Source organism: Oncorhynchus keta, unplaced genomic scaffold, assembly GCF_023373465.1.
Source record: "Oncorhynchus keta strain PuntledgeMale-10-30-2019 unplaced genomic scaffold, Oket_V2 Un_contig_8564_pilon_pilon, whole genome shotgun sequence".
Classification (NCBI taxonomy): Eukaryota; Metazoa; Chordata; class Actinopteri; order Salmoniformes; family Salmonidae; genus Oncorhynchus; species Oncorhynchus keta.
In genome coordinates, this window is record NW_026290123.1 from 22,120 (window position 1) to 49,919 (window position 27,800).

The 27,800-nt window shown below is 43.5% G+C and overlaps 1 pseudogene; it reads right to left on the reverse strand.

The window, feature by feature from the left end:
• LOC127926874 (ankyrin-2-like) overlaps positions 1 to 27,800 on the reverse strand; it is a 73,615-nt pseudogene that overhangs the window by 10,073 nt on the left and 35,742 nt on the right.

A 27,800-nucleotide genomic window follows, 5' to 3' on the forward strand; every position in this document is an offset into this window, starting at 1 on the left:
TTGCACTACATTAACAACATCTCGCTCTGTCACTTTATCCGCTGCGGACCGGTCTACCTGCTCAGTGGAGAATGTGTGCGTTTCCTGTTTTCTCTCCCGTGTAATCACAACCTGTTCAAATCTCTCTTGTACGATGTCGTCCTCCGGTACACCACTGAGATCTACACGTCTGTCGTCTAGGTACTGTTCTAAATCTCCACTGAGGAGTGCCTCCATGCCCGACGTATCTTTAACTCCTACAGCTGGTCTGGGCGATGTCTTCCTTTCGATCATGACTTCTTGTAACATCGGCTCCTGAACTGGGTTCAAGATTATCGATTCGGCACCCCGAGAGCCACCATCATCCATGCCTTGCACTTTCCACCAGTCTTCTTTTTCTGTCTCTGTATCTTCTGTAGACATGTCTACCTCCTTTGTGGAGAAAATAAGAGATTGTTGCTTGTCATCCCTGGCAAGGATGGTCTGTTTCAAACTCTGTTGTTGGTCGATGTCATCCTTTGGTGAACCACTATTTACCATACATCTCTGTTCTAGGTAGTGATCCATATCTCCCCTGAGGAGGAACTCCATCCCTGACATATCGCTCACTACTGTAACCAGTCTGGGGAGTGGTTTCCTTTCCATCCTGACTTCTTGTAACAGCGGTTCCTGAACTGTCATCACTTCAGCGCCACGGACAGGTGATGGTCTCTGTTCTAGGTCGTGATCCATATCTCCCCTGAGGAGGGACTCCATCCCTGACATATCTCTCACCACTTTAACCGGTCTGGGGGAGGTCTTCCGTTGGATCGTGACTTCTTGTAACAGCGGTTCCCGAACAGGGGACAGAGTCGCTGATTTGGTTTCTACGACTAAATCTTCAGTTTCTGGAAAGATTTCTTCATCACCATGAATCACATCTCCTAGTACTTTCATCCCATCCATTCTCTCTGTCTCTTTATAAACTGTGGGCAGGTCAACCTCCTGAGTGGGGAATGTGAGTGGGCTCATCTGTGGGGTGTCTGCTAATCCTTCGTGTTTCTCACTCTCCCCCGTGCTTGAATGGGGAGTCCTGGTTCCTAGGCTTGTCCCGGGAGAGTCCGCTGCGACTTCATGCTTCAGACTCACAGGGCTTTCATTCCCCACCAGGTTCTCAGCCTTAGTGAATAACTCATCCCGCCTGTCTTCGTGCATACAGGGGCTGAAAATGAAGGTTGGGGTGTCGTTTGTGTGGTCTGTTGGGAGCTCCTCCTTGGCTGCTTCAGCCTGTGGATGGTTGTCATCCCCTATAAACGAGGTCTGTCTGAACAGCTGGTACTCTGGACTGTCTTCCAGCTCGGCCTTGATGTCAGCGCTAAAGTCCTCAGAGGGTTTCCTGTCTGGGCTGATCTGCATCTCCATAGAATACTTCCTGTCTGGTCCCATCTCTGGTTCCTCCAGCTGCATCATCTCTACAGAAGACTTCCTGTCTGTTCCCCTCTCTGGTTCCTCCAGCTGCATCATCTCCGTAGAAGACTTCCTGTCTGGTCCCATCTCTGGTTCCTCCAGCTGCATCATCTCTATAGAAGACTTCCTGTCTGGTCCCATCTCTGGTTCCTCCAGCTGCATCATCTTTGTAGAAGACTTCCTGTCTGGTCCAATCTCTGGTTCCTCCAGCTGCATCATCTCTGTAGAAGACTTCCTGTCTGGTCCCATCTCTGGTTCCTCCAGCTGCATCATCTCTGTAGAAGACTTCCTGTCTGGTCCCATCTCTGGTTCCTCCAGCCGCATCATCTCTGTAGAAGACTTCCTGTCTGGTCCCATCTCTGGTTCCTCCAGCTGCATCATCTCTATAGAAGACTTCCTGTCTGGTCCCATCTCTGGTTCCTCCAGCTGCATCATCTCTATAGAAGACTTCCTGTCTGGTCCCATCTCTGGTTCCTCCAGCTGCATCATCTCTGTAGAAGACTTCCTGTCTGGTCCCATCTCTGGTTCCTCCAGCTGCATCATCTCTGTAGAAGACTTCCTGTCTGGTCCCATCTCTGGTTCCTCCAGCTGCATCATCTCTATAGAAGACTTCCTGTCTGGTCCCATCTCTGGTTCCTCCAGCTGCATCATCTCTATAGAAGACTTCCTGTCTGGTCCCATCTCTGGTTCCTCCAGCTGCATCATCTTTGTAGAAGACTTCCTGTCTGGTCCAATCTCTGGTTCCTCCAGCTGCATCATCTCCGTAGAAGACTTCCTGTCTGGTCCCATCTCTGGTTCCTCCAGCTGCATCATCTTTGTAGAAGACTTCCTGTCTGGTCCCATCTCTGGTTCCTTCACCTGCATCATCTCTATAGAAGACTTCCTGTCTGGTCCCATCTCTGGTTCCTCCAGCTGCATCATCTCTATAGAAGACTTCCTGTCTGGTCCCACCTCTGGTTCCTCCAGCTGCATCATCTCCGTGAGGCTTTGTCTGGTCCCATCTCTAGTTCCTCCAGCTGCATCATGTCTCGTGAAGACTTCTGTCTGGTGCATCTCTGGTTCCTCCGCGCACATCATCTCCATAGAAGAGACTTCCTGTCTGGTCCCATCTCTAGCTCCTCCAGCTACACATCCTCTGACCACTCCATCCATCCTGGTAGAGCCTTGCCTAGAGATCCCTCCGTCCTCTGGATTTGAGCCCTGTCCTAGATGATTCCTCATTCTCTGGTAGATCCCTGTCTAGGAGGATCCCTCCGTCCTCTGGTAGGCCCTGTCTAGGAGGATCCCTCCGTCTCTGGTGAAACCCTGTCTGGATGATCCCTCAGTCCTCTGGTTTAGACCTTGTCTAGGAAGATCCATCCATCCTCTGGTAGAGCCCTGTCTAGAGGGATCAACTGTCCATCTGGTAGATTCCTGTCAGGAGATCCTCCATCCTCTGGTAGACCCCTGTCTAGAGGATCCCTCTGTCCTCTGGTGAGCCCGTGTCTAGGAGAATCCCCATCCTCTGGTAGAGCCCTGTCTAGGAGGGATCCCTCCATCCTCTGGTAGGCCCTGCTCTGGGAGGATCCCTCCGTCCTCTGGTAGAGCCCTAGGAGAGTTCCTAGGTCTCTGATTTGAACCCTCTGTCCATCCTTTGGTAGCCCTGTCTAGAGGATCCCTCCATCCTCTGGTAGAGCCCTCTGCTCCAGGGAGGATCCCCTCCATCCTCTGGTAGAGGCCTGTCTAGGAGGATCCTCCTCCATCCTCTGGTAGAGCCCTGTCTAGGAGAATCCCTCCATCCTCTGGTAGAGCTCCCGTCTAGAGGGATCCCTCCGTCCTGGTAGAGCCCTGTCTAGGAGGATCCCTCCGTCCCCTGGTAGAGCCCTCCTGTCTAGGGGATCCCTCCATCCTCTGGTAGAGCCCTGTCTAGGGATCCCTTCTGTCCCTCTGGTAGAGCCCTGTCTAGAGGATCCCTCCATCCTCTGGTAGAGCCCTGTCTAGAGGGATCCCTCCGTCCTCTGGTAGAGCCCTGTCTAGGAGGATCCCTCCGCCCTCTGGTAGAGCCCTGTCTAGAGGGATCCTCCGCCCTCTGTCTAGAGGGCCCTGTCTAGGAGGATCACTCTGTCCTCTGGCTGGAGCCCTGTCTAGGGAGGATCCTCCGTCCTCTGGTAGAGGGATCCCTGTCTATTTGGCCTGTCTAGAGGATCCTCCTCCGTCCTCTGGTAGAGCCCTGTCTGAGGAGGACATCCTGTCTAGGAGGATCCTCAATCTCTGGTAGAGCCCTGTCTGGGAGGATCCCTCCGTCCTCTGGTTGAGCCCTGTCTAGAGGATTCTCCGTCCTCTGGTAGAGCCCTGTCTAGGAGGATCCCTCCTCTCGTGAGCCCTGTCTAGGAGGTCGAGCCCCTGTCTAGGAGGACCCTCCATCCTCTGGTAGAGCATCCTCCTGCCCTGTCTAGGAGGATCCCTCCGTCCTCTGGTCAGGCCCTGTCTCAGGAGGATCCCTCCCTCCTCCAGTTGAGCCCTGTCTAGGAGAATCTCTCCATCCTCCAGTAAAAGCCCTGTCAGAGAATCTCTCCATCTTGCAGTAAAGTCCTGTCTAGGAGCATCCTCCACCTCTGGCAGAACCCTGTCTAGGAGGATACATCCATCTCTGGTAGAGCCCTGTCTAGAGGATCCCTCTGTCCTCTGGTTGTATTTTGTTGATGTTAGTCGCTGACTCTGCAACTGAACTGTAACATGAATTATCTCAGAGTCTTCAGAGTGTTTCCCTTTCTAAGACATGAGTTATCTCAGAGTCTTCCAGAGTGGTCTGTTACTAAGATCAGATTTGGTTCATCATCCACACCTTTGTAATGGAGAGCCAGAACATCACTATGCGAGCAGAGGATTGTGGAAGTTGGAGTTTCTGCTGGCGTATGCTCTGTGGGACTGGTTTCAGCTCTGTAGGTCTCACTGTCGATCACTGCCTCGGAGCTCGATGTGGAGGTTGTGGATGACGTCATGGCTTTGTGCTCGAAGAGCCCCGTTTTGTTCTTGGAAGGATCCTGGCCAGTCTGGAATGCCTTCATCAGCTCCCCGGACAGACATCGGCCTCCCTCCAGCCTCCGTCTGAGACCGGGGATTTCTGAGATCTGGGAAGCTTAGGAAGATCTGGCATCTGGGGCTCACCCGTCTCCTTAGTGATGGTGATGAAAGTTGTGTTCTGAGGGACTGGCGCCTGTGTAGGCTTTAGTTTTTGCCATCCTCCCCCTCTTCCTCTTCCTCAACCTTCTTGCAGAGCTCTCACTCTGTCCTTTATGGATCCGATAGGGGTTTCCACGACCAGGGGCGACACTGGGGCTCCATGGCTGGGGTTGGTCCAGAAGGCCCAGACCAGTTTCAGACCCAGACCCAGCCCAGACTCCCCCAGTACGACATCCCAATCCAGGGTTGCAGTCGGTTTAAACGCAGTCCCGGGCCCCACTCCAGGTCCAGACCCAGACACCACTACAGGCATAGACCTGGGAACCACTACAGGCTCAGACCTGGGAACCACTACAGGCTCAGACCCGGGAACCCCAGGCATAGACCTGGGAACCACTACAGGATTAGACCCAGGAACCACTCCAGGCATAGACCTGGGAACCACCACAGGCTCAGACCCGGGAACCACTACAGGCTCAGACCCGGGGAACCACTCCAGGCTCAGACCCGGGAACCACTACAGGCCAGACCCGGGAACCTCTCCAGGCTCAGACCCGGGAACCACTTCCTGCCTCGCCTCCCAGAACAACATCCCCATCAAGGGACTCCTCAGAGCTCATCCTCTCAGCTCCCCCTCGGAACTGCTGCATCCAGAACGTTCCCCTGTCCCTCAACTTTTCCTGATCGGCTTTTTGATCTCAGGAGGATGGCATTTGCCTTCCCGCTTCAGAACGACCTGATCTAATCTCTCCTGGACTATGATGTCCTGTAGTGGGCAACTGATTACGCCAGATCTCTCTTCTAGGTTCTGGTTCAAGCCTCCACTGGGAGGTGAGACACCATACCTGACCTCTCTAACCTCTTTGGTAATTGTGGGAGAGGTCTTCCTCTGAATGTTGACTTCTTGTAGTACCGACCCCTGAACATCAGAGGGAGTCATGGCTTTGGCTTTAGTCTGAGAGAAGAACCAACTCCTTGTCCTCCATTTTGGACATCTGCAGTACTTTCTCTTTGTTGTTTGTGAATCTAGTATCTCCTTCTCGTAAAAATATCTCCAACCTTCTCCAGATCCTCTTTCACCTGTTCCATGATCTCAAACGGCTCCCCGGGTTCCTCCTCCATCCCTGTCCTTCCTCCTCCTCTTCCTCCTCCTCCTCTTCCTCTATCCGAAGGGCTTGGGTGTTCAGTTTGCTCTGTCGTCAAGATGGCAGACATCTTGATGAGGTCGTGTTTCATATCGGAGACCTCTGAAAGGAGGTCAGGGCTGGCCAGCATGGCTGGGTCTAGCACCTGATTGGTCGGCAGCGTGTAAGTATCTGTCGACTCCGTCTCGTCGTCTTCCATTTTGAAAAAAAGAGGAGGAAACCAAACCAAAAGGTGTAAAGAACATAAGGGGAGGATGGAGTGAAGGGGAAGAGAAGACATCGGAAAAAAAACGTGGTCAGGGCAGAACATATCACAGTATATCTTCTGTTCAACACAGGGAAAAGGGAAAGCAGCTTGACAACGGGAGAGGAGTGGCGAGTTCTCCAGAGGAGCGGGGGACGGGAGATGGGGGGAGGAGGGCAGCAACAGCAGAAGCGAAGCAAAACAGAAGAGAAACAGAACAGGACGGAGGAAAGATATGGGCAAGAAATAACCTGTCGATACATATTGGTGTGTTTGACTGCACATTCATACAGATGCCACAGGAAGTAGTCTAAAGACAACAGGAAGTAGTCTAAACACAACAGGAAGGTATAAAAATAAAAATGGGGAGCGACCTGAATACCAGGGTTGGGGTCAATTCCATTTATATTCTAGTCAATTCAGGAAGTAGACTGAAACTCCAGTTCCAAATTCCAATTCTCTTCAACGCTTTTCAATTAGGAAATGTGGAATTAGAATTTTTGCTTTACTTTCTGAATTGACCGTTTGAATTGTAATGGAATTGACCCCAAACCCTGCTGAATATGGAACAAATGGAGGAAGAAAAAAAAACAGACTGGTTTTACACAAACAAAGATCTCAAGATTGTTTCTCAACATGACCGGTTCATGTCCACTGACAAAAGCAAACAGAGAAAAGAGCAGAATGTTTCCGGCCCATGTTAATATAATCAGTAAAACTATATATAAACACATAAACCTCAGTTTGTTGTAAATAGATATCTTGTAAAACTATATATCAATAAATAAACCTCAGTTAAGTAAATAAATATCTTATCAGTAAAACTATATATAAATAAATAAACCTCAGTTAATGTTGTAAATAAATATCTTATCAGTAAAACTATATATAAATAAATAAACCTCAGGTAATTTGTTAAATAAATATGTAAAGAAAAAATATCTGATATAACAGGTAATGAATTATAACAGAAAATATACCAGTGATATAACATGTAATGAATTGATAACAGAAAAGGATAATTTGTTAAATAACAAAATATACCACATGTATGTGTGAGTCAAGTTATTTTCATGCAGAGCAAAGAAAGTGTTTCAACAACCATGATATAACAGGCAAATGAATTGATAACAGAAAAGGATAATGAGTGGTAACACGCACATACACAGACTAACAAACATATACTATATGTATGTGTGAGTCAAGTTATTTTCATGCAGAGCAAAGAAAGTGTTTCAACAACCATGAAAGTAAAACAAGGGAATGATCGGAGACAAAAAATAAACTGAACATTCCCATTATATGAATTCCTTCTTTGAATTCATTCCAGGCAAGCAAAAATCGAGAATGAAATGACGTTCGTTTTAACATATTGTCATAGTACAGTGTGTGTTTTAATCAGCAAATACATTTAAATAACGTACGTCCAAATACATTTAAATAACTTTCCAAAACATTTAAAACTGGAGGTCAGCCGTCCAAATACATTTAAATAACTGGAGGTCAGCCGTCCATTTAAAAATACATTTAAATAACTGGAGGTCAGCCGTCCAATTACATTTAAATAACTGGAGGTCAGCCGTCCAATTACATTTAAATAATAGGTCAGTCCGTCCAAATACATTTAAATAACTGGAGGTCAGCCGTTTACATTCAACGTCCAAATACATTTAAATAACTGAGGTCAGCCGTCAAATACATTTAAATAACTGGAGGTCAGCCGTCCAAATACATTTAAATAACTGGAGGTCAGCCGTCCAAATACATTTAAATAACTGGAGGTCAGCCGTCCAAATACATTTAAATAACTGGAGGTCAGCCGTCCAAATACATTTAAATAACTGGAGGTCAGTCGTCAAATACATTTCAATAACAAATACATTTAAATAACTGTCCTAATACATTTAAATAACTGGAGGTCAGCACGTCCAATTACATTTAAATAACTGAGGTCAGCCGTCCAATTACATTTAAATAACTGAGGTCAGCCGTCCAAATACATTTAAATAACTGGAGGTCAGCCGTCCAAATACATTTAAATAACTGGAGGTCAGTCAAATACATTTAAATAACTGAGGTCAGCCGTCCAAATACATTTAAATAACTGGAGGTCAGCCGTCCAAATACATTTAAATAACTGAGGTCAATTACAATTACATTTAAATAACTGGAGGTCAGCCATCCATTACATTTAAATAACTGGAGGTCAGCCGTCCAATTACATTTAAATAACTGGAGGTCAGCTTCGTCCAAACACATTTAAATAACGTTAATAAGGTTATATATTCACAGTGGAAGTGCCATGGCAAATATATGGATTCTCAAACATTCATACAGTATCTCAAGCATTCATACAGTATCTCAAACATTCATACAGCATCTCAAGCATTCATATCTCAAGCATTCATACAGTATCTCAAGCATTCATACAGTATCAAACATTCAAGTATTCAAGCATTCATACAGTATCTCAAACATTCATACAGTATCTCAAACATTCATACAGTATCTCAAACATTCATACAGTATCTCAAACATTCATACAGTATCTCAAACATTCATTCAGTATCTCAAACATTCATACAGTATCTCAAGCATTCATAAAGTATCTCAAACATTCATACAGTATCTCAAGCATTCATACAGTATCTCAAACATTCATACAGTATCTCAAACATTCATACAGTATATCATAAATTCATACAATATCTCAAACATTCATACAGTATATCAAACATTCATACAGTATCTCAAGCATTCATACAGTATCTTAAACATTCATACAGTATCTCAAACATTCATACAGTATCTCAAACATTCATTCAGTATCTCAAACATTCATATAGTATCTCAAACATTCATACAGTATCTCAAACATTCATACAGTATCTCAAGCATTCATACAGTATCTTAAACATTCATACAGTATCTCAAACATTCATACAGTATCTCAAACATTCATACAGTATAGCGGCCGAAACCCACAGGTAACTAGGTTCATTACTATAAAGTTCACTATAGCGTGATGATGATACAATCAGGAACCCACAGGTAACTAGACCCAAACATTCATACAGTATATCAAACATTCATACAGTATCTCAACCCACAGGTAACTCAAGGTTATATAGTATTACTAAACATTCAGAACCCACAGGTAGTAATATCATATTACTATAGTATAGTGTGGTCAGGAAACATTCATACAGTATCTCAAACATTCAGGAACATTCAGTATCTAGACAAATAGTAATATCATATTACTATAGTATATGGTCAGGAAACAGGTAACTGACAAGGTTATAGTAATTTATAACTATAGTATATACAGGAACCCACAGGTCTAGAAAGGTTATAGTAATATATATTACTATGGCATAGTGGTCAGGAACCCACAGGTAACTCAGTGTTAATATTATAACATAGTATAGTGGTCAGGAACCCACAGGTAACTAGACCAGGTGTTAGTAATATATATTACTATAGTATAGTGGTCAGGAACCCACAGGTAACTAGACAGGTATAGTAATAAATATTCATATATAGTGGTCAGGAACCCACAGGTAACTAGACAGGTGTTAGTAACATTCATTACTATAGTATCAGGAACCCAGGTAAAGACATTATATTACAGCATCTCAGGAACATTCATAGACCAGTAATAGTATATTACTATAGCATATGGTCAGGAACCCACAGGTAACTGACTTCCTATAGCGTGATGATGATGATGGTCAGGAACCACAGGTGATGATGGTCAAATGGATGACTAGGAGGGATTGTAGGTAAGACAAGGTTATAGTAATATCATATTACTATAGTATAGTGGTCAGAACCCACAGGTAATAGACAAGGTTATACCAGCCATAGCATAGCGGCCAGGAACCCACAGGTAACTAGACAGGTTATAGTAATATCATATTACTATAGTATAGTGGTCAGGAACCCACAGGTAACTAGACAAGGTTATAGTAATATTATATTACTATAGTATAGTGGTCAGGAACCCACAGGTAACTAGACAAGGTTATAGTAATATCATATTACTATATTATATGAGAATAACTAGACCTAGTAATAGTATATTACTATAGTATAGTGGTCAGGAACCCACAGGTAACTAGACAAGGTGTTAGTAATAGTAGACAAGGTTAACTAGGTGTTAATATCATATTACTATAGTATAGTGGTAGGTAACTACTATAGTATGTGGTCAGAACCCACGGGTAATAGACCGGGTGTTATAGTATATTACTATAGTGATGGTCAGGAACCCACAGGTAGACAAGGTGTTAGTAATAGAACCCACAGGTAACTAGACCAAGGTTATAGTATATTACTATAGCATAGCTGACCAGGAACCCACAGGTAACTATAGTATAGTGGTCAGGAACCCACAGGTAACTAGACAAGGTTATAGTAATATTATATTACTATATGTACTATAGTGGTCAGGAACCCACAGGTAACTAGACCAGGTGTTAGTAATATTATATTACTATATAGTATAGACCCAGGTGTTGGTGACCAGGAACCCACAGGTAACTAGACCAAGTAATAGTATATTACTATAGTAATACCCATATTACTATAGTATAGTGGTCAGGAACCCACAGGTAACTAGACAAGGTGTTAGTAATAGTATATTACTATAGTATAGTGGTCAGGAACCCACAGGTAACTAGACAAGGTGTTAGTAATAGTATATTACTATAGCATAGTGGTCAGGAACCCATAGGTAACTAGACAAGGTGTTAGTAATAGTATATTACTATAGCATAGTGGTCAGGAACCCACAGGTAACTGTAGACAAGGGGTAGTAATAGTATATTACTATAGATAGTGGTCAGGAACCCACAGGTAACTAGACCAGGTGTTAGTAATAGTATATTACTATATAGCATGACCAGGAACCCACAGGTAACTAGACCAGGTGTTATAGTAATAGTATATTACTATAGCATAGTGGTCAGGAACCCCAGGTAACTAGACCAGGTGTTAGTAATATTATATTACTATACTAGACAGCGGCCAGGAACCCACAGGTAACTAGACCAGGTGTTAGTAATAGTATATTACTATAGTATAGTGGCCAGGAACCCACAGGTAACTAGACAAGGGTTAATAGTCGAAGAAACATATATTACTATAGCATAGCTGACCCAGGAACCCACAGGTAACTAGACAAGGTGTTAGTAATAGTATATTACAGAACAAGGTCTAGTCAAGCGGCCATTGTTGTATTTAAACAATGCAAATCATTGGCCTGACGTACTGTATTTGTAAACAACAAAACAACAATGTCAATTGATTAGTAATGTTCTTCCTGGACGACAGGTACTTATGAAGGTTAGTTTCAGAACCCATAGGCAGACAAGGATGTCTTTGTCACTAGTGGTCAACAAATGTAATCAATTAAAAAAAAATTAAAAATAAACTCAGCTTACATTTTTTGTCACTCTTGTCAGATCTGTGGGACAGAAAGACAGATCTGGGTTCATATTACTAGTCCGATAGCGGCCATTAACCCACAGGTAAAACATAAATCAGGTTTTAAAAAAAACAGATCTGACCAATTAAATTATTTTATCATAATTTTAACAAGAAGAATGTTAGGACAGCATTAAAGGTGTAGTTGGGACAGTTATTCACATTAGTCAGATCTGTTTTGGGGTCTAGGTATTACACAGAACAAGACAGACTCCTGAATAGGACACCAGGAGAGAAATCATTGGCCAGAGGCAAAAACAGTCAGATCTGTTTGGGACAGGCATTATTCACACTTAATCAGAGATCTGTTTGGGACAGCATTATTCAATTAAGACAGATCTGTTTTGGGACAGCATTATTCACATATTGAGTCAGATCTGTTTTGGGACAGCATTATTCGATCAGATCTGAAGAAACATCAGATCTGTTTTGGGACAGCATTATTCACATTTGATCAGATTTGTTTTGGGACAGCATTATTCACACTGAGTCAGATCTGTTTAGGGGACAGCATTATTCATGTATTGAGACAGATCTGTTTTGGGACAGCATTATTCACTGAGTCAGATCTGTTTTTTGGGACAGCATTATTCACACTGAGTCAGATCTGTTTTGGGACAGCATTATTCACACTGAGTCAGATTTGTTTTGGGACAGCATTATTCACACTGAGTCAGATCTGTTTTGGACAGATCTGTTTGGGCATTATTCATACTGAGTCAGATCTGTTTTGGGACAGCATTATTCACACTGAGTCCGATTTGTTTTGATTATTCACACTGATCTGTTTGTTTTTGGGACAGCATTATTCACATTGAGTCATATCTGCTTTGGGACAGCATTATTCACACTGAGTCAGATCTGTTTTGGGACAGCATTATTCATATTGAGACAGATCTGTTTTGGGACAGCATTATTCACATTGAGTCAGATCTGTTTTTGGGACAGCATTATTCATATATTGAGTCAGATCTGTTTTTGGGACAGCATTATTCATCTGTTTTGGGACTGAGTCAGATCTGTTTTGGGACAGCATTATTCACACTGAGTCAGATCTGTTTTTGGGACAGCATTATTCATATTGAGACAGATCTGTTTGGGACAGCATTATTCAGTATCAAGCCATATCTTCAGCGTTATTTCATTTCATTCCAGGTGTGTTCAGCATTATCATTATTTAATGTAAATACATTGTGTTCATCCAGGTGTGTTCAGTCCAGGTGTGTGTTCAGTTCCAGGTGTGTTCAGTCCAGGTGTGTTCGGTCAGGTGTCCAGGTGTCTTACCTTGCAGTAGGTGGGCAGCGTGATGTTCAGGTTGCAGATTGCCTTGTGGGTAAGACTACGGTAGGTGCGGGGCTCCTTGGTGAAGGACAGTCTGCCACAAGGCTCCTGGGCGCAGTCACGAATCTGTCAATCAACCAATCAACCAATCAACCAATCACTGGAGACTCATGGAATCAGGTGAGCGTGGGAATATTAGCAAGGGAATGTGAAAAAACATTCTGGTATATTATACTGTATAATCAAACTCATTAAAATACATACTAAATTATATACCAGTTTCTATGATGCATTCTAACTTATTAAAATAGATATTAAATGATATACCAATGTCTCTGATGTATTCTAAACTATATATCCGTGTCACTGTTTCCCAGTGTAGAAGTCCATTCAGATCTAAAACCTAGTGGACAACTACGTCACACTCTCCCAGCGTAGAAGAAGTCCATTCAGATCTAAAACAAAGTGGACAACTACGTCACACTCTCCCAGCGTAGAAGAAGTCCATTCAGATCTAAAACCTAGTGGACAACTACGTCACACTCTCCCAGCGTAGAAGAAGTCCATTCAGATCTAAAACAAAGTGGACAACTACGTCACACTCTCCCAGCGTAGAAGAAGTCCATTCAGATCTAAAACCTAGTGGACAACTACGTCACACTCTCCCAGCGTAGAAGAAGTCCATTCAGATCTAAAACAAAGTGGACAACTACGTCACACTCTCCCAGCGTAGAATAAGTCCATTCAGATCTAAAACAAAGTGGACAACTACGTCACACTCTCCCAGCGTAGAAGAAGTCCATTCAGAACTAAAACAAAGTGGACAACTACGTCACACTCTCCCAGCGTAGAAGAAGTCCATTCAGATCTAAAACAAAGTGGACAACTACGTCACACTCTCCCAGCGTAGAAGAAGTCCATTCAGATCTAAAACAAAGTGGACAACTACGTCACACTCTCCCAGCGTAGAAGAAGTCCATTCAGAACTAAAACAAAGTGGACAACTACGTCACACTCTCCCAGCGTAGAAGAAGTCCATTCAGAACTAAAACAAAGTGGACAACTACGTCACACTCTCCCAGCGTAGAAGAAGTCCATTCAGATCTAAAACAAAGTGGACAACTACGTCACACTCTCCCAGCGTAGAAGAAGTCCATTCAGAACTAAAACAAAGTGGACAACTACGTCACACTCTCCCAGCGTAGAATAAGTCCAGTAATGGAGTGTTACCTTGATGAAGAGTGCGAGACGGTTCTCTTTGAACGCGTAGAAGCTGAAGACGTGATGCTGTCCACTCTTGGTCAGAGGAACCAGGTTCCCAAAACAGTCTGCAAAGATAGGCTTCCCTTCCAATACCTATTGTAAGGGACAGACAGACAGAGACAGACAGACAGACAGACAGACAGACAGACAGACAGACAGACAGACAGACAGGGTCAGATACCAATACCACCCCTCCTCACTTCACCTCTACATCTCTCTACCCGGACCCCTCTGTGAATTTCTCTTGCTTTTTCAGACGTTCCCTCTCCTCTCTCTCCTCTCCTCCTTCCCCACCACTCACCTCTACTCCTCTCCCCCTCCCCATTCCCCTGTACTCCCTCTCCCCCTCTCCTCCTTGCCCCCTCTCCCCCTCCCCATTCTCCTCTCCTCCTTCCCCTCCTCTCACCTCTACGTCTCTACTCCGGGCCACCTCTGTGAAGTTCTCTTGCTGTTCCAGCGTCTTGTCCATCTCCTCTCTTCCCCCTCCTCTCCCCTCTCCTCCCTCTCCATTCTCCTCTCCTCCTTCCCCCTCACCCTCTCCTCCCTCTCCTCTCCCTCCCCTCTCTCCCCTCTCCTCCCTCTCCTCCCTCTCCCATTCCTCTCCTCTTCCCCCTCTCTCCTCTCCTCCTCCTCCCCCTCCCCATTCTCCTCTTCCTCCTTCCCCTCCTCTCACCTCTACGTCTCTACTCCGGGCCACCTCTGTGATTCTCTGCTGTTCCAGCATGCGCTCCATCTTGTCGTCCGTCATGCAGAAGCAACGGAGGAGGGGCGGGCCTCGATGGGGTCCCAGCGTCTTGGCGAAGAATGACGAACTGGCCATGTAGGGGACACAGATGATCTCTCTGTACAGCTGGGTAGAAACTCACAGCCTCCTGGGTCTGACGACAGTCACATCAGCCAGAACCTACAGCGCACGGAGGATGATCAATAATTATCAATTGATAGATTCATTAATCAGTCAATAGATCAACCAATCTGTCAGTCAGTCTATCAGCCAGAACCTACAGCGCACCCGGAGGAGGATGATCAATAATTCATCAATTGATAGATTCATTAATCAGTCAATAGATCAACCAATCTGGCAGTCAGTCTATCAGCCCAGAACCTACAAGAGGCTAGATAATCATCCAACCTATCAATCATATCCAATGAAGAATCAATAATTCCATCAGTTAATGAATCAGAAAGAGGATGATGTTTTTTCACTAGAATGTCTAAAACAACAGACAGATGAAAACGCACCAGTTTCACACATTACCTCGCTGACACGTTGGTGGTGAAGGACACACATTGGTTGATGAAGGTGAGGGGTGGAGCCAGTGATGTCCTCCCCATTGGGCAGGAGTGGTCCCACCTAGAACACACATCAGGGATGGAACTCTCCGGTAAACATATTCAGCATATTTATGTGGGTTGACTGAAACCAGGCTTTGATGAATATCAAGAAGGTAAACATGACGACTCAAAATCAATCATCCAGTCAGTTAGTTAATCAACCAAGCAGCCAATCAAACAACAATCAAACAGCCAATCAACAACCAATCAACAGTCAATTTCAAACAACCTACGCACCAGCCAATCAGCAATGATTTCCTGCACCAGTGATGCTGCAGAGCAGACGCCCAGAGTGGGCGTGTCCCCTCAAACACGTTGCCTGTCCCGTCATTGGTCGAGCTTTTGGGGACAGGGATCGTCATGGTGATTGGCTTGTGGCACTTCCGCCTCCTGGGCTCCAAGGTGACGATGGGGCTAAAAGTAGCTTTGTTACCCAGAATCCTCTTCACCAGGTCTACGCTGATTGGCTGGGCCTAGGAGGAAGTGGACAAGGAGTTAGGAAGTAGAAACAACGAACTTGAAAGTGTTCAGTTTGTCGTTACCCAAATCAATTTTTGTTGGGCCGAAGACCAACAGAAAATCTACACACACAGACCCCCCACCCCCACCTGTGGTCACCCTGATCTTCTTTGGTAGAGAGCCTCTGGGACACAGCCTGGACCTGAGGTACAGAGTACTGCTCAACACAGACCCCCCTCCTCCTACCTGTGTTACCCTGATCTTCTTAGTGAGAGCCCCTCTGGGAACACAGCCTGGACCTGAGGTACCAGAGTACTACTCCAACACAGCTCCCCTCAGGATAAATCAGCTGGCTGTCACCGTCTGTGACACCACCGCAAGTATTGTGGGGAAGTCCCTGGTGACGATACGGCAGATCCTCTTCTTCTCCCAGCTCCTCAGGAGGTCAGCTCTGGAGGACGAACCAATGGGAGGACCGGGGAAACAGGGTCAGATAGTACACAAGGACCAATCAGATTGAGCAGTCAGACAGACTAAATGTTTCCCTAATCTTGAGTGAAAAGAATAAGGTAGAGCGATTGGTGGCTTGGTGGCCAACATTGGCACGGTCCTGTGCGTCCCTCATGCCTCCTCCCTCACCCCTTTCTCACCCATCTCATCCCCGTCCTCCTGTCCTCCCTCCCATCCAGCTCTCCCCGTACCACACCTTCCCACTCGTCCCTCATCCCTCTCCCGTCTCCCCTCACCCTCGTCCATGCCGTTCAGTATTTGGTTGAGTTCCTCCTCAGTGTGTTCACAGTGATGTTCCCTCCAGCTCTCCCCCATCTCACTCCTCAGAATCACCAGCTCCCGCTCCGTGCCCCGCAGGGCCGCGAAGTGAGGGATCTCCACAATCACAGGCCTGGAGGGTCAGAGGTCAGGGGTTAGAGGGTAAAGGTCGTGATGACAGGAGGACGCATTCCATGGAAGAACACAAAACATCACAAGATGAGGGACAAAGAAATCCTGGAGAAATTCCTGGAGGAGATTCAAGCAAACAGAAGGATATGATATTTTGATGATGAGGAGGAGGGGGAGGAAGAGGAGGAGGAGGGTCAGGTGACATACTATTCCCGAACATAGAAAAATCACAACATTACAATATGGGGAGGAAAAATAATGGGATAAAACTGGAACTCATGACACTGTAACTCAAATGTGGAAGGCTGGGAAGATATGAGACCAGGGTAAATATGATGAGACCAGGGTATATATGGTGAGACCAGGGTATATATGGTGAGACCAGGGTATATGGTGAGACCAGGGTATATATGAGTGAGACCAGGAGTATATATGATGAGACCAGGGTATATATGGTCTGGCTCGGTGGGTATATGATGAGACCAGGGGCAGGTATATATTGTATCCCCTCTCTCTCTCCCAGTGGTCTCGTGCCTGGAGGCCCCAGCTGTAGTGTAGTTACCCCAGGAACTTGGTGCCTAGAGGCCCCAGCTGTAGTGTTTAGTTACCCCAGGAACTTGGTGCCCTAGAGAGGCCCCAGCTGTAGTGTTTTAGTTGCCCCAGAAGACTTGGTGCCTAGAGGCCCCCAGCTGTAGTGTTTTAGTTTACCCCAGGAACTTGGTGCCTAGAGGCCCCAGCTGTAGTGTTTTAGTTACCCCAGGAACTTGGTGCCTAGAGGCCCCAGCTGTAGTGTTAGTTACCCCAGGAACTTGGTGCCAGGAAGCACCAGCTGTAGTGTTTAGTTACCCCAGGACTTGGTGCCAGGAAGCACCAGCTGTAGTGTTTTAGTTACCCCAGGAACTTGGTGCCAGGAGGCCCCAGCTGTAGTGTTTAGTTACCCCAGGAACTTGGTGCCTAGAGGCCCCAGCTGTAGTGTTTTAGTTACCCCAGGACTTGGTGCCTAGAGGCCCCAGCTGTAGTGTTTTAGTTGCCCCAGGAACTTGGTGCCTAGAGGCCCCAGCTGTAGTGTTTAGTTGCCCCAGGAACTTGGTGCCTAGAGGCCCCAGCTGTAGTGTTTAGTTACCCCAGGAACTTGGTACTAGGAGGCCCCAGCTGTAGTGTTTTAGTGCCCCAGGGACTTGGTGCCTAGAGGCCCCAGCTGTAGTGTTTTAGTTACCCCAGGAACTTGGTGCCTAGAGGCCCCAGCTGTAGTGTTTTAGTTACCCCAGGAACTTGGTGCCTAGAGGCCCCAGCTGTAGTGTTTTAGTTACCCCAGGAACTTGGTGCTAGGAGGCCCCAGCTGTAGTGTTTTAGTTACCCCAGGAACTTGGTGCCTAGAGGGCCCAGCTGTAGTGTTTTAGTTACCCCAGGAACTTGATGCCTAGAGGCCCCAGCTGTAGTGTTTTAGTTACCCCAGGAACTTGGTGCTAGGAGGCCCCAGCTGTAGTGTTTTAGTTACCCCAGGAACTTGGTGCCAAGAGGCCCCAGCTGTAGTGTTTTAGTTACCCCAGGAACTTGGTGCCAGGAGGCCCCAGCTGTAGTGTTTTAGTTACCCCAGGAACTTGGTGCCTAGAGGCCCCAGCTGTAGTGTTTAGTTACCCCAGGAACTTGGTACTAGGAGGCCCCAGCTGTAGTGTTTTAGTTACCCCAGGAACTTGGTACTAGGAGGCCCCAGCTGTAGTGTTTTAGTTACCCCAGGAACTTGGTGCCTAGAGGCCCCAGCTGTAGTGTTTAGTTACCCCAGGAACTTGGTGCCAGGAGGCCCCAGCTGTAGTGTTTTAGTTACCCCAGGAACTTGGTGCCAGGAGGCCCCAGCTGTAGTATCCTGCTGACAAGACTCTCTCCCTCGTTGAGAGGGGCGGGGCCGTGGGAGGGTGGAGCTTACTGATCCATTACGCAGCACGGGGGGGGAGAAGAGAACGTCAACACAGACACACACACACGCAAGGACGTACACACATTACACTCTCTCTCTCTCTCGTCCACAATCCCCCTCCCTCTCTCCGTCTTACCCGAGGAACTGTGCCCCGGTGGGGCCGGCCTCGATGATACGTCCTGCCAGCCCCTCTCCCTCCACCATGGGGGGCATGGACGCCAGGCGGTGCCTCTTCACCAGGCGACAGGTCACCCGCGTCGGGCGGGAACACTTCCTGGGCGGCACGATGATGCGCAGCCCGTTGTGACGGCAACCACGCATGGCCCCACCCCTGGCGTCCACCATGAAACTGACTAGGAAGCTGAGGGAGAGGAGGAGAGGAGGGAGGGGGAAGGGGGGGAGGGTGGGTGGGAAAGGGAGAGGAGATGACATATGGAAAGGGGAGAGAAGAGGGAGAGGTGTGGAGGGAGAGGGAGGAGGGAAACGGGGGAGAAGGGGTTAAATGGTTGATCTGTGAAAGGGTGTGTTTCCACCACCATTTCTTGCATAATTTTACAGACATTAACATATCTCACCGTGAGGAGCAGACACATGAGCTATCGGCATTTATATATATATAACGATACCAAAACTTTTCATCGCAGATGTTGTGATTTAAAAATGTTTTTATGCGGTATGATTTTACTCGCATAAAAACTGTGGATGAAACAGTGGTTAGTGACATTGTTGCGAAGTGAGAAACAGGCTGGTTATAAAATCCGGGCTCTATCATGTTCCTCAATGAATTCAGCGCATTTCAGCAGTACACCTCCTAGGTTATCTCTGGCGCGCTCAGGAAGCACCGACTCGGTATACGCAGTCAAACAAAAAGTCAAACGACCAAAGTTGCTGCATAACCTCCTTTCAACGAATGACAGAACATCTCCGATATTTGGCAAAATCGAGTGAATGATTATACAGGTAGTACATCAGCTCATGAATAACGTGGAGGTGAAGACCGGAAATAGTTTAAATATCAAGGTTTTTTAAACATTCTATTCACTTCCATTCCATTCTATTCACTTCCATTCCATTCCATTCCATTCCATTCCATTCTATTCACTTCCATTCCATTCTATTCACTTCCATTCCATTCTATTCACTTCCATTCCATTCCATTCCATTCTATTCACTTCCATTCCATTCCATTCTATTCACTTCCATTCCATTCTATTCATTCATTCCATTCCATTCCATTCCATTCTATTCACTTCCATTCCATTCCATTCTATTCACTTCCATTCCATTCCATTCCATTCTATTCACTTCCATTCCATTCCATTCTATTCACTTCCATTCCATTCTATTCACTTCCATTCCATTCCATTCCATTCCATTCTATTCACTTCCATTCCATTCTATTCACTTCCATTCCATTCCATTCTATTCACTTCCATTCCATTCCATTCACTTCCATTCCATTCTATTCACTTCCATTCCATTCCATTCCATTCCATTCTATTCACTTCCATTCCATTCTATTCACTTCCATTCCATTCCATTCCATTCCATTCATTCCATTTTATTCACTTCCATTCCATTCTATTCACTTCCATTCCATTCTATTCCATTCTATTCACTTCCATTCCATTCCATTCTATTCACTTCCATTCCATTCTATTCACTTCCATTCCATTCTATTCCATTCTATTCACCATTCCATTCCATTCTATTCACTTCCATTCCATTCTATTCACTTCCATTCCATTCCATTCCATTCCATTCTATTCACTTCCATTCCATTCCATTCACTTCCATTCCATTCTATTCACTTCCATTCCATTCCATTCTATTCACTTCCATTCCATTCCATTCACTTCCATTCCATTCTATTCACTTCCATTCCATTCTATTCACTTCCATTCCATTCTATTCACTTCCATTCCATTCCATTCCCTTCCATTCCATTCCATTCTATTCACTTCCATTCCATTCCATTCACTTCCATTCCATTCTATTCTTCCATTCCATTCCATTCTATTCCCTTCCATTCCATTCTATTCACTTCCATTCCATTCCATTCACTTCCATTCCATTCCATTCTATTCACTTCCATTCCATTCCATTTTATTCACTTCCATTCCATTCTATTCACTTCCATTCCATTCTATTCCATTCTATTCACTTCCATTCCATTCCATTCTATTCACTTCCATTCCATTCTATTCTTCCATTCCATTCCATTCCATTCCATTCTATTCACTTCCATTCCATTCCATTTTCCATTCCATTCCATTCACTTCCATTCCATTCCATTCTATTCACTTCCATTCCATTCCATTCTATTCACTTCCATTCCATTCTATTCACTTCCATTCCATTCCATTCCATTCCATTCTATTCACTTCCATTCCATTCCATTCACTTCCATTCCATTCCATTCACTTCCATTCCATTCCATTCTATTCACTTCCATTCCATTCCATTCTATTCACTTCCATTCCATTCCATTCACTTCCATTCCATTCAATTCCATTCTATTCACTTCCATTCCATTCCATTCTATTCACTTCCATTCCATTCTATTCACTTCCATTCCATTCCATTCCATTCCATTCTATTCACTTCCATTCCATTCCATTCACTTCCATTCCATTCCATTCACTTCCATTCCATTCCATTCTATTCACTTCCATTCCATTCCATTCTATTCACTTCCATTCCATTCTATTCACTTCCATTCCATTCTATTCACTTCCATTCCATTCCATTCTATTCACTTCCATTCCATTCTATTCACTTCCATTCCATTCCATTCACTTCCATTCCATTCCATTCTATTCACTTCCATTCCATTCCATTCACTTCCATTCCATTCTATTCTTCCATTCCATTCCATTCCATTCTATTCACTTCCATTCCATTCCATTCTATTCACTTCCATTCCATTCCATTCCATTCTATTCACTTCCATTCCATTCCATTCTATTCACTTCCATTCCATTCTATTCACTTCCATTCCATTCCATTCTATTCACTTCCATTCCATTCCATTCACTTCCATTCCATTCCATTCCATTCCATTCCATTCTATTCACTTCCATTCTATTCACTTCCATTCCATTCTATTCACTTCCATTCCATTCTATTCACTTCCATTCCATTCCATTCCATTCCATTCTATTCACTTCCATTCCATTCTATTCACTTCCATTCCATTCCATTCACTTCCATTCCATTCCATTCTATTCACTTCCATTCCATTCCATTCTATTCACTTCCATTCCATTCCATTCTATTCACTTCCATTCCATTCTATTCACTTCCATTCCATTCTATTCACTTCCATTCCATTCCATTCCATTCCATTCTATTCACTTCCATTCCATTCCATTCCATTCCATTCTATTCACTTCCATTCCATTCCATTCTATTCACTTCCATTCCATTCTATTCACTTCCATTCCATTCTATTCACTTCACTTCCATTCCATTCCATTCCATTCCATTCTATTCACTTCCATTCCATTCCATTCACTTCCATTCCATTCTATTCACTTCCATTCCATTCCATTCCATTCCATTCTATTCACTTCCATTCCATTCCATTCCATTCTATTCACTTCCATTCCATTCCATTCCATTCACTTCCATTCCATTCCATTCTATTCACTTCCATTCCATTCCATTCCATTCCATTCCATTCTATTCACTTCCATTCCATTCCATTCTATTCACTTCCATTCCATTCCATTCCATTCCATTCCAATCCATTCCATTCCATTCACTTCCATTCCATTCCATTCCATTCTATTCACTTCCATTCCATTCCATTCCATTCCATTCACTTCCATTCCATTCCATTCCATTCCATTCCAATCCATTCCATTCTATTCACTTCCATTCCATTCCATTCCATTCCAATCCATTCCATTCTATTCACTTCCATTCCATTCCATTCACTTCCATTCCATTCCATTCCATTCTATTCACTTCCATTCCATTCCATTCCATTCACTTCCATTCCATTATATTCACATCCATTCTATTCACTTCCATTCCATTCTATTCACTTCCATTCCATTCTATTCACTTCCATTCTATTCACTTCCATTCTATTCACTTCCATTCCATTCCATTCACTTCCATTCCATTCCATTCCATTCCATTCACTTCCATTCCATTCCATTCCATTCCAATCCATTCCATTCTATTCACTTCCATTCCATTCCATTCCATTCCATTCACTTCCATTCCATTCCATTCACTTCCATTCCATTCCATTCCATTCCATTCACTTCCATTCCATTCTATTCACTTCCATTCCATTCACTTCCATTCCATTCTATTCACTTCCATTCCATTCCATTCCATTCCATTCCATTCCATTCCATTCCATTCACTTCCATTCCATTCCATTCCATTCCATTCACTTCCATTCCATTCCATTCCATTCCATTCACTTCCATTCCATTCCATTCCATTCCAATCCATTCCATTCTATTCACTTCCATTCCATTCCATTCCATTCCAATCCATTCCATTCTATTCACTTCCATTCCATTCCATTCACTTCCATTCCATTCCATTCCATTCTATTCACTTCCATTCCATTCCATTCCATTCACTTCCATTCCATTATATTCACATCCATTCTATTCACTTCCATTCCATTCTATTCACTTCCATTCTATTCACTTCCATTCTATTCACTTCCATTCCATTCCATTCACTTCCATTCCATTCCATTCTATTCACTTCCATTCCATTCCATTCCATTCCAATCCATTCCATTCTATTCACTTCCATTCTATTCACTTCCATTCCATTCTATTCACTTCCATTCTATTCACTTCCATTCCATTCCATTCACTTCCATTCCATTCCATTCACTTCCATTCCATTCCATTCCATTCCATTCCAATCCATTCCATTCTATTCACTTCCATTCCATTCCATTCCATTCCAATCCATTCCATTCCATTCACTTCCATTCCATTCCATTCCATTCCATTCCATTCACTTCCATTCCATTCTATTCACATCCATTCTATTCACTTCCATTCCATTCTATTCACTTCCATTCCATTCTATTCACTTCCATTCTATTCACTTCCATTCTATTCACTTCCATTCCATTCTATTCACTTCCATTCTATTCACTTCCATTCCATTCCATTCCATTCACTTCCATTCCATTCCATTCCATTCCATTCCATTCCAATCCATTCCATTCTATTCACTTCCATTCCATTCCATTCATTCCATTCCATTCCATTCCATTCCATTCACTTCCATTCCATTCCATTCACTTCCATTCCATTCCATTCCATTCACTTCCATTCCATTCCATTCCATTCACTTCCATTCCATTCCATTCATTCCATTCCATTCCATTCCATTCCATTCACTTCCATTCCATTCCATTCCATTCACTTCCATTCCATTCCATTCCATTCCATTCCATTCACTTCCATTCCATTCCATTCCATTCCATTCCAATCCATTCCATTCTATTCACTTCCATTCCATTCCATTCCAATCCATTCTATTCACTTCCATTCCATTCCATTCACTTCCATTCCATTCCATTCCATTCCATTCCATTCCATTCCATTCTATTCACTTCCATTCCATTCCATTCCATTCCAATCCTTTCTATTCACTTCCATTCCATTCCATTCACTTCCATTCCATTCACTTCCATTCATTCCATTCATTCCATTCCATTCCATTCATTCCATTCCATTCATTCCAATCCATTCCATTCTATTCACTTCCATTCCATTCATTCAATCCATTCTATTCACTTCCATTCCATTCCAATCCATTCCATTCACTTCCATTCCATTCACTTCCATTCCATTCCATTCCATTCACTTCCATTCCATTCCATTCCATTCACTTCCATTCCATTCATTCACTTCCATTCCATTCCATGCACTTCCATTCCATTCCATTCACTTCCATTCCATTCCATTCACTTCCATTCACTTCCATTCATTCCATTCCATTCACTTCCATTCCATTCCATTCACTTCCATTCATTCCATTCATTCCATTCCATTCTATTCACATCCATTCTATTCCTTCCATTCCATTCTATTCACTTCCATTCCATTCCATTCCATTCACTTCCATTCCATTCCATTCACTTCCATTCCATTCCATTCACTTCCATTCCATTCCATTCACTTCCATTCCATTCATTCATCCATTCTATTATTCACTTCCATTTCATTCTATTCTTCCATTCCATTCCATTCACTTCCATTCCATTCCATTCACTTCCATTCCATTCCATTCCATTCTATTCACATCCATTCTACTTCCATTCCATTCCATTCACTTCCATTCCATTCATTCACTTCCATTCCATTCCATTCCTTCCATTCCATTCCATTCATTCCATTCCATTCTATTCATCCATTCTATTCACTTCCATTCCATTCCATTCATTCCATTCATTCACTTCCATTCCATTCAATCCATTCCATTCTATTCACCCATTCCATTCCATTCCAATCCATTCTATTCACTTCCATTCCATTCAATCCATTCCATTCACTTCCATTCCATTCACTTCCATTCCATTCTATTCACATCATTCTATTCACTTTCCATTCCATTCACTTCCAATCCATTCCATTCTATTCACCATTCCATTCCATTCCATTCCATTCACTTCCATTCCATTCAATCCATTCCATTCACTTCCATTCCATTCACTTCCATTTTCCATTCCATTCACTTCCATTCCATTCCATTCCATTCACTTCCATTCCATTCCATTCACTTCCATTCCATTCCATTCACTTCCATTCCATTCCATTCACTTCCATTCCATTCTATTCACTTCCATTCCATTCCATTCACTTCCATTCTATTCACTTCCATTCTATTCATTCCATTCCATTCACTTCCATTCCATTCCATTCACTTCCATTCCATTCCATTCTATTCACTTCATTCTATTCACTTCATTCCATTCACTTCCATTCCATTCCATTCACTTCCATTCCATTCCATTCTATTCACTTCCATTCCATTCACTTCCATTCTATTCACTTCCATTCCATTCTATTCACTTCCATTCCATTCCATTCTATTCACTTCCATTCCATTCTATTCACTTCCATTCCATTCACTTCCATTCCATTCCATTCTATTCCATTCTATTCACTTCCATTCCATTCCATTCTATTCACTTCCATTCTATTCACTTCCATTCCATTCACTTCCATTCCATTCCATTCTATTCACTTCCATTCCATTCCATTCCATTCCATTCACTTCCATTCCATTCCAATCCATTCCATTCACTTCCATTCCATTCACTTCCATTCCATTCCATTCACTTCCATTCCATTCCATTCCATTCACTTCCATTCCATTCCATTCACTTCCATTCCATTCCATTCACTTCCATTCCATTCTATTCACTTCCATTCTATTCACTTCCATTCCATTCACTTCCATTCCATTCCATTCTATTCACTTCCATTCCATTCACTTCCATTCCATTCCATTCCATTCACTTCCATTCCATTCCATTCTATTCACTTCCATTCCATTCCATTCCATTCCATTCACTTCCATTCCATTCCAATCCATTCCATTCACTTCCATTCCATTCACTTCCATTCCATTCCATTCACTTCCATTCCATTCCATTCCATTCACTTCCATTCCATTCCATTCACTTCCATTCCATTCCATTCACTTCCATTCCATTCTATTCACTTCCATTCTATTCACTTCCATTCCATTCACTTCCATTCCATTCCATTCTATTCACTTCCATTCCATTCCATTCCATTCCATTCACTTCCATTCCATTCCAATCCATTCCATTCACTTCCATTCCATTCACTTCCATTCCATTCCATTCACTTCCATTCCATTCCATTCCATTCACTTCCATTCCATTCCATTCACTTCCATTCCATTCCATTCACTTCCATTCCATTCTATTCACTTCCATTCTATTCACTTCCATTCCATTCTATTCACTTCCATTCCATTCCATTCCATTCCATTCACTTCCATTCCATTCTATTCACTTCCATTCTATTCTTCCATTCCATTCCATTCTATTCACTTCCATTCTATTCACTTCCATTCCATTCACTTCCATTCCATTCCATTCTATTCACTTCCATTCCATTCCATTCCATTCCATTCTTCCATTCCCATTCCAATCCATTCCATTCACTTCCATTCCATTCACTTCCATTCCATTCCATTCACTTCCATTCCATTCCATTCCATTCACTTCCATTCCATTCCATTCACTTCCATTCCATTCCATTCACTTCCATTCCATTCCATTCACTTCCATTCCATTCTATTCACTTCCATTCCATTCCATTCACTTCCATTCTATTCACTTCCATTCTATTCACTTCCATTCCATTCACTTCCATTCCATTCCATTCACTTCCATTCCATTCCATTCTATTCACTTCCATTCTATTCACTTCCATTCCATTCACTTCATTCCATTCCATTCACTCCATTTCCATTCCATTCTATTCACTTCCATTCTATTCACTTCCATTCCATTCACTTCCATTCCATTCTATTCACTTCCATTCCATTCCATTCACTTCCATTCTATTCACTTCCATTCTATTCACTTCCATTCCATTCTATTCACTTCCATTCTATTCACTTCCATTCTATTCACTTCCATTCCATTCTATTCACTTCCATTCTATTCACTTCCATTCCATTCCATTCCCTTCCATTCCATTCTATTCACTTCCATTCTATTCACTTCCATTCCATTCTATTCACTTCCATTCTATTCACTTCCATTCCATTCCATTCACTTCCATTCCATTCTATTCACTTCCATTCTATTCACTTCCATTCTATTCACTTCCATTCTATTCACTTCCATTCCATTCTATTCACTTCCATTCCATTCTATTCACTTCCATTCTATTCACTTCCATTCTATTCACTTCCATTCCATTCACTTCCATTCCATTCCATTCACTTCCATTCCATTCCATTCTATTCACTTCCATTCCATTCACTTCCATTCCATTCACTTCCATTCCATTCCATTCACTTCCATTCCATTCCATTCCATTCACTTCCATTCCATTCCATTCACTTCCATTCCATTCCATTCACTTCCATTCCATTCCATTCACTTCCATTCCATTCCATTCACTTCCATTCCATTCCATTC